Genomic DNA, 8,047 nt, shown 5'->3' on the forward strand with positions numbered 1-8,047 from the left:
ACCACGCCTGTGACCACCATTTTTAATCCATTTAGTAGGCATGGTCCTCAGAATCTAATCACCTCTTCAAGGCCCCACCTTTCAATTACCATAATAGGATTTCCCACCCTCTTAACAGTCACAATGGGGATCAAGCTACCAATACATGAAACTTGGGGGACACAATCCATATTGCCCTATCCCATTTCCTTCCTAGCACCTGTCAATATCTAATATAATCATATTTATTTATTTGTTCCATGTTTATTGTCTGTCTCTCCAACCAGAATGTGGGCTACATCAAGGCAAAGATCTATTTTACTTCCCTCAGTGCTAAAAATAGTGCCTGGTGCTTATCAAGAGCTCAAGATAAGTGTTAAGAATGAATGCAACTTTATGGTTGCACAAGATGTGGATGTACTTAATGCCACTGAATTGTACACTTAAAAATGGTTAAAATGGTGAAATTTATATGTATTTTCTATGTTACATATATTTACCACAATGTAAAAGCATACTAATGTTATATAATACTTAATAGCTTTCCTAGTTAAAAAAAAAAAAAAAAAAAAAGTGAATGAAGGTAGGTCAGAGCTCCCTAGCTGCTGGGGAATTTGTTCTTTTTTTTTTTTTGTGGCTGGCCAGTCCAGGGATGGAACACTGGACCATGGTGTTATCAGTACCGTGCTGTAACCAACTGAGCTAACTGGCCAGCTATGTTCTTTTTAAAATCATTCCACTGCTTTCATATATAGGTTTACTACGTATGTATGTATTATTAAGCAATTTACTATTTGGTTTTGCTTGTTTGTAAATTTTATAAAAATAGTATCATGTTGTGAATATTCCTCTGAAATTGGTTTCATTTGCTTTTACTAATTCTAATATTCATCTGTGTTGATGTATATATCCATCAGACATTTTCCCCACTATTTAGTAATCCATTGTAAAATCCATTATTTATTTATACATTCTACTGTTGACAGATATTTGGATTGTGGCTTTTTCATTTCTCTCTTCCTTATTTCTCACATGAACAATGCTTGTACATGTCTCTTGGTGCGCTTGTCCAGGGGTTTCTCCTCGGCAGTAGCTAAAAAGTAGTTAGTACTTTTCCCCTTCTCTACTCTTGGTAAGAAATGTGTTTTATGTCATGACCCAGTACACACAGACACACATATTTATCCTGACTTTCGGTGATGCAACTTGGCATTTTCTAAGCTATTTTATTTCATTTTTTAAAAAGATGTCGATGCAAATTACAAAATGATTTCTTGACGAACAAATTCATAGTGCAAAAAATCTTGCAGTCCAGTTTAAGCATATACCCAGGAGTGGGATTGCTGGGTCCTGGGATACAAACACGTTCAACTTTAGCAGATAGGCCAAATCGTTCTCCAGAGTAGTTATAGTAATTGACCCCTCACCGGCCCAGTATAAGAATTGACATTTGCTCTACATCCTCACTTAGTGGTGTGAGACTTCTTAATTTGTGCTCATTTAGTGGGTGTAAAATGACATCTCATTATGATTCATCTTTCGTGATATACCTATCCGTGTTTCTTTCCATTTTACTTTTGGAATTTTTGTCTTTTTTCTTGGTGATTTGTTAAGGTTTGTTATATTTATGCATGCTAATCTTTTATTGGCTATGTTTATTGTAAGTATTATCCCTCAGTTTATACCTCGTCTTTTCACTTTTTTTATCAGCAAAAGTTGATGAACAAAAATTCTTAATTTTAATTTAGTCAAATTTATCAATAATTTCCTTTACAGTTAGTAGTTTTTAAATTTTGTGTAAAAAATTCTTCCATCCTTGTTCTGAAGTCATAAAGATACTGTCCAAAAATTTCTGCTAAAGGAAAAATTTTAAATTTAAATCTTTAACCACCAGGAATTAATGCAATTCCTTTTTGTTTCCATACAGATTGGCAATAGTCTTAGCCCATCTTTCCTCTGACTAATCTGCTGGGGTAAGGCTGTCATTATCAAGCATCTCCAAGTGTGTAGGTCCATTTCTGTACTCTCCTCACTTTTCTTCATCAATATGTCTATTCCTGTCCGATACCACACTACTGTAATTAAGGAGTGTCTTGAGTATTCTTGGGCCTTTGTTATTTTATATCCACTTTAGACACAGCTGGACAAATGAAAGTCTGTTGAGACTTGGAATTGCATTGACTCTAGAAATTGTTTTGGGGAGAAGTGACATCTTTATGATATTGACTATTCCATCAGTAATATCATATAGCTCTTCACTTATTTAGACCTCCTTTAATGTTCTTCAATAATGATTTGTCATTTTCTCCATAGATTTAAGAGAGAGCTTTTAAAAAATGTAAACAATGGGCTGGCCAGTTAGCTCAGTTGGAATGCAGCCTTGTAAGACCAGTGTTAACAGTTCAGATCCCCATACAGGCCAGCTGTCAAAAAACCCACAAACATGTAAACTAGACCCTCTCCCTTCCCTGATGATAACTTGATAATGGTTTTTCCATTGCTCTTAAATTATAGCCCAAATTCCTTACCTGGATATGTAACCTAGCTTTGACTACCTCTTCAAGTACATCTTGCAAAACTGGCACCCTTGCTCAGGATTGGTTGGTCTCACAGACTCTGGTCAGTTCTTCTTGCTCATCCCAGGGAAGTTACAATAGCCATTCATTGTTCACTCTCTGGGGAAGGCTTCCATCTTCCAACTCCAACCCTCTGCCTGGCTAACAGCTAGCTCAAATGTCTTGACATCAGAGAGACCTTTGTTGAGCAGCTGGCAAGTGCAGGAATCTGCAAGTGCAGGGATCTGAACCTTTACCTTGGTGTTATCAGCATCCCGTTCTAGCCAACTGAGCTAATCGGCCAGCCCAAAAGAGACCTTTTTGAACATCCTTTTCAGAATTGTCCAGTTATGCCCTTTCATAGCCAGAGAGAACACCCCATTCTTTCCATTTCAATTCTTTATCACTTTTGGCAGTTTATTGGTTCATGGGTGTGCATGTTTGTTTAATGCCTGGCTTCCTGAACAGCCTCCAAGCTCCCTGAGGGATGTCAGTTGTTTGATTCACCAAGGCACCTGGCACATTGCTTAGGACATAATAGATGCTCAATAAATGTTTGTTCTACACTGGCCAGCCTCAAAAAAAAAAAAAAAAAAAAAGTTAAAGGAAGGATGGGAAGGAAAGAGGGAAGGAGAGAGGAACTTACATCCTATATATAGTGAGGAAAGAAGAAACAAAGCCAAATAAAGGACATTAGGGGTGTAAATGGGCTGAATTTGAAATGAGCTTTTAAAAATTGCATCATTAATGTAATCTAGAATGCATTCTAGTTGTCAAAGATTCAAATGATGCAGAAGTATAAGAAATATAAATTTAAATTTCCTCTCATCATCCCTTCTTCATACCCACCCTCCATCTCAAGATGTGATGGTTAATTTTAGGTATCACCTTGATTAGATTAAGGAATGCCTTGAGAACTGGTAAAGCATTACTTCTGGGTGTGTCTGTGAGGGTGTTTCCAGACTAGAGAGGCATGTAAGCCAGTGGACTGAGTAGGGACCGCCCTCAGTGTGGGTGGGCACCATGCAATTGGCTGGGGGCCTGGATAGAATATGGATAGAACAGAAAAGGAAGAAGATTTCCCCTGTCTCTCCTCTGGAGCTGGATTCACATCAGAACTCTAGGCCTTGGGACTCCAGGACTTACACCAGTTCCCCCACCCCCTGCCCCACCCTATTCTTAGGCCTTTTGGCCTTGGACTATATCATTGGCTTCCCAGGTTCTGAGACTTTTGGACTTGGGCTGACATGCACTACCAGCATCCCAGGGTCTCCAGTTTGCAAACAGCATGTTGGGGGACATCTCAGCCTCCATAATCATGTGAGCCAATTCCCCTAATAAATCATCTCTCATCTATCTATCTATATATCCTCTTCGTTCTGTCTCTCTGGGGAACCCTGACTCATACACACCAGGTAACTATTATTTATTAATAGTTTAGTGGAGTATCTTCATAGATCCTTTCTATCCACTTATATATATATATGTGTGTGTATATATACTAATATACATCTATAAACATATAGATTTATTTTTCTTTTCTAAAATCAGGAATATCATCACACGTTACTAGTTGTTGTTTGCAATGCTTTTTTCAATTAATGCTGTGGCATGGATGTCTTTCCATTTCAGTTCAGATAGATATTCAACCAGTTCCCAACCGATAGATATTAGTTTGCTGAAATTGTTCACTATTATAAACAGTCTGAAATGAATGTTTATTGTATTAATCAGGGTTCTCTAGAGAAACAAAGCCAATAAGATATGTATATGTGTGTATAAATACATAGTATACATATATATATGTATTGAGAGAGAAAGAGATCATTATTTTAAGATATTGGCTCATGTGATTATGGAGGCTGGCAAGTTCAAAATTTCAGGGTGGCTGTGAGGCTGGAGACCCAGGGAAGAGCTAGTGGGTGTTGTAGTTTAAGCCCTAAGGCCTTCTGCTGGAGAATTATCTCTTGCTTGGAGGTCAGTCTTTTGGGCATGAGGCCCACCCACATTATGGAGGCAATCTGCTTTATTCAAAGTCCACTGATTTAAAAGTTAATCTTATCTGAAAACATCTTCACGGAAACATGCAGAATAATGTTTGATCAGATATCTGAGTACCTTGGCCCAGCTGACCCCAAATTAACCGTTACTTTTATGAACATATATTTTTGTTCATGTGTATAAACTTTTATATAAACTCGATTACTAGCAATGTGATTGATGTTTCAAAGGATATGGACAGTTTAAATGTTAATCGATATATATTGCTATATTAGACTCCTAAGAGGCTATAAAATAAGAGCTACAAACTCCAACAGTTTTTGACAGTGAATTTGGGCATGTTTGAACCTGGCCACTTTGAGTACATGTTCCTCTAAGTCTCTGGGATTTTTTGTTGTTGTTGTTTTGTTTTGTTTTTTCCACTTCAGGGCCTTTGCACAACCTCCTCAGCAGCCCAGAATTTAATTCTCCCCCACAAGAGCCTTTGCTTAGTTATTCTCCTACACAACTTTAGCTATCTGTCTACTAGCCCAGATTAGGTCAAATTCTCCTGTTTATTTTTTATTTTTTGAAAGGATCGAGCATAATTTTATCTATTAATTTTTTTCTAGCTTTATTGAGGTACCATCAACAAATAAAATTTGTATTTATTTAAGGTGTACAACGTGATATTTTGAGATATGTATATAATTGTGAAATGATTACCTGGGTAATGCTTTCTCCTAACATCCTTCTTTTCACAGCAGGAACAATCTCCATATGAAATTGCAGGTTCTCCTCTGTTCCCTGGGTGCACTGGGTCTTCTGTTAGCTCCTGCACATATCAATCCTGTCCAGACTCAGAGCCTTTGCATTTGCTGTACTCCCTGCCTGGATCTCGTTCCCCCTGTCTTCATAAGGTTGGCAGCTTCTCATCTAAAACTTAGCTTCAGTGTTACCTCCTCAGAAAGGTTTTCCTGACCTTCTGATGCCTCTTTGTACTCATTATCTAGGGCTGTCATAACAAATTACCACGAACTTGAGTGGCTTAAAACTCACAGGCCTGGGGGCCAGAAGTCCCAAATCAAGGTGTTGGTAGAGTTGTTTCTTTCTAGAGTCTCGAGGGAGAATCTGTCCCATGCCTCTGTCCCAGCTTTTGGTGGCTGTCAGCAATCCTTGGCATTCCTTGGCTTGTAGATACATCACTTCAATCTTCACCTCCAACTTTACATCACCTTCCTCTCTGTGCACTTCTCCCTTTCTCTTCTCTTATAAGGATAGTTGTCATTAGGTTTAGGGCCACCCAGGTAACCTGGAATGATTTCATCTTGAGATCCTTAATTACATCTGCAAAGACCTTTTTCCAAATAAGGCCACATTCCGAGGTTCTGGGTAGACATATATTTTGGGGGGCCATTATTAACCACTACACATTATCCTGTTTTATTTTTTTCAGAACACTTTCACATCTGAAATGATCTGGCTTAGTGAGGTTTTCTAACTGCTGGTTCTGACCTATTAGTGGGTTATAAAATGTAGTGGGCTTGGACCTGCGTTCAAAAAGTTTAGATAGACGGGCTGGCTGGTTAGCTCAATTGGTTAGAGTGCAGTGTTACAACACCAAGGTCAAGGTCAAAGGTTTGGATCCCCATACTGGCCAACTGCAAAAAAAAAAAAAAAAAAAAAAAAGATAGAAAATTTAAAAGGGAATATAGAATTAGAGAATATTGGAATCTATCATGTATAATAAGGGTGGCAGCTAAGACCACCTACATCTATACTATTTAGATATGAGGACCGAGAGCTCGGGCCACTTGTCATAATTATTTGTTCCTGGGAAATCTTGTCCAGGAAGACAAGTTTGTAAACCAATAAGTAACTTCATGGTTTGCTTCAGGAAATTGCTGTAAACCCATTTGTCTGGACAGATGATTTGGTCATATGGACAAATAGCTCACTTACCAATCAATAGTTAATATTACTCCATTCAAAATCCTCATCTTGCCATGGTTATCAATCCTAAACTACAATGTCTTGAATTTTGCCTGGTCCCAATCAGTTCCCTCCTTGACAGTTTTACCTTGAACCCCTTAGGCCCGTATCCCAAAATCCTACACATATCCTCTTCTTTCCTCATCCTTCTGAAGCACTATTAAGATTCTAGCAAGGTGGTGTTCTCCATCACTACAATAGCTCTTAATACGTTTAACTGTGCTTGGTCAATAGGTTTTCTAGTGGTCTTTTCAGGAGCTGGCATTCAGTAATTCTTGAGAACCCTTCATTGACAATTTTAGACTCTCAACCAGGAAACATGAATTTCTCTAAGACCTCTGGAACCTCCTACTTAGCAGTCTTTCCAACCTTGACAGTCAGCTACCTCTCTTAATGGATCTGAACTCTGATTTCTTTTTGTGGACCTCCTAAATGTTGGGCTTATTTTGTCCCTTAGGAATAAGGAAACTGTTTTAGGAACCTTTGATTATATGATCAGATTTGAAATCTTTTCTCTTAGGTGGAAACATTCCTTGTCTTTAACATTGCTGTGTCATGACTATCTGCTCTTATCACGTTATATTGTGAGCCTATAAGAGAAAGTCATGGGAAAGAGGATGGGCGTAAGTCTAATAGGTCTGCTCTCACGCTTGTCCTGAGGGCTGACAAGTTCAGAAGGTCTTGACTGAATGGCATCCTTATAGGTTAATCTTTTGGTTTGCTTATCTATGAAGACCTCATGAGAATTTTCCTCAGTCTTGTTTTGTACGTCAGAGTCTGGTTCTGGGAAACGTGGTTCCTCTCCACGTCTTTTCTCCAGGAAAGGAATAATTGCTTGAACTGCAATTAGAGATGCCTAATCATTAAGTTGGACCTGAGACATGAGGTGCCAAAACAAGATATCTGACTATCGCCAGACCCTTGTGTTTGTCTTGATATAAGATTGGAAAACTGCTCCTTACATACATTTACAATTTAACTATTTTCTTTGCTCATTATTCTTGATAGCATACTTTTACCCAGAGACTTAAGAATTTCAGTGGCACTTAGAATTATTTTAAACACTTTGTGGAACTCAGAAGAAAATGGGAATAAAATCCCAACATCTAATGGTCTCTATTTTTTTTTATTGTTATGGGGAAGCCTCCAAAAGGAACTTAGATTCCAAATTGCTTCCTTAAAAGATTCCTTGGTCAAGGCAAATGAGAAACGTGAAAACCTTAAGACCTGTCCCCTTTTAGATCCTGCCCTCCCCCAACCACGTCTTGAGCCTGGAGGCCTCTCCTACACTATTCTTCCCTCTTCTATGCTCCTCCATTACCCCTTCCCCTACCTCTCCTTCTGATCTGTTTTCCTTCCTTTCTTGCTGACCAGAAATCTCCAAAGCCTAATCACCTCTGAAGTTAACCTTCTTTGGAACAAGGCAAGCCTCTTACAGTTGATTGATCTGAGCATTGTTAAAGACATTCTGAGGCCTAGACAAGTTAGACAAAACTTTACAGATAAAAAAAAATATTAGATAAATTGGACTACATCAAAAT

This window comes from Cynocephalus volans, chromosome 10 (assembly GCF_027409185.1).
Source record: "Cynocephalus volans isolate mCynVol1 chromosome 10, mCynVol1.pri, whole genome shotgun sequence".
Classification (NCBI taxonomy): domain Eukaryota; kingdom Metazoa; phylum Chordata; class Mammalia; order Dermoptera; family Cynocephalidae; genus Cynocephalus; species Cynocephalus volans.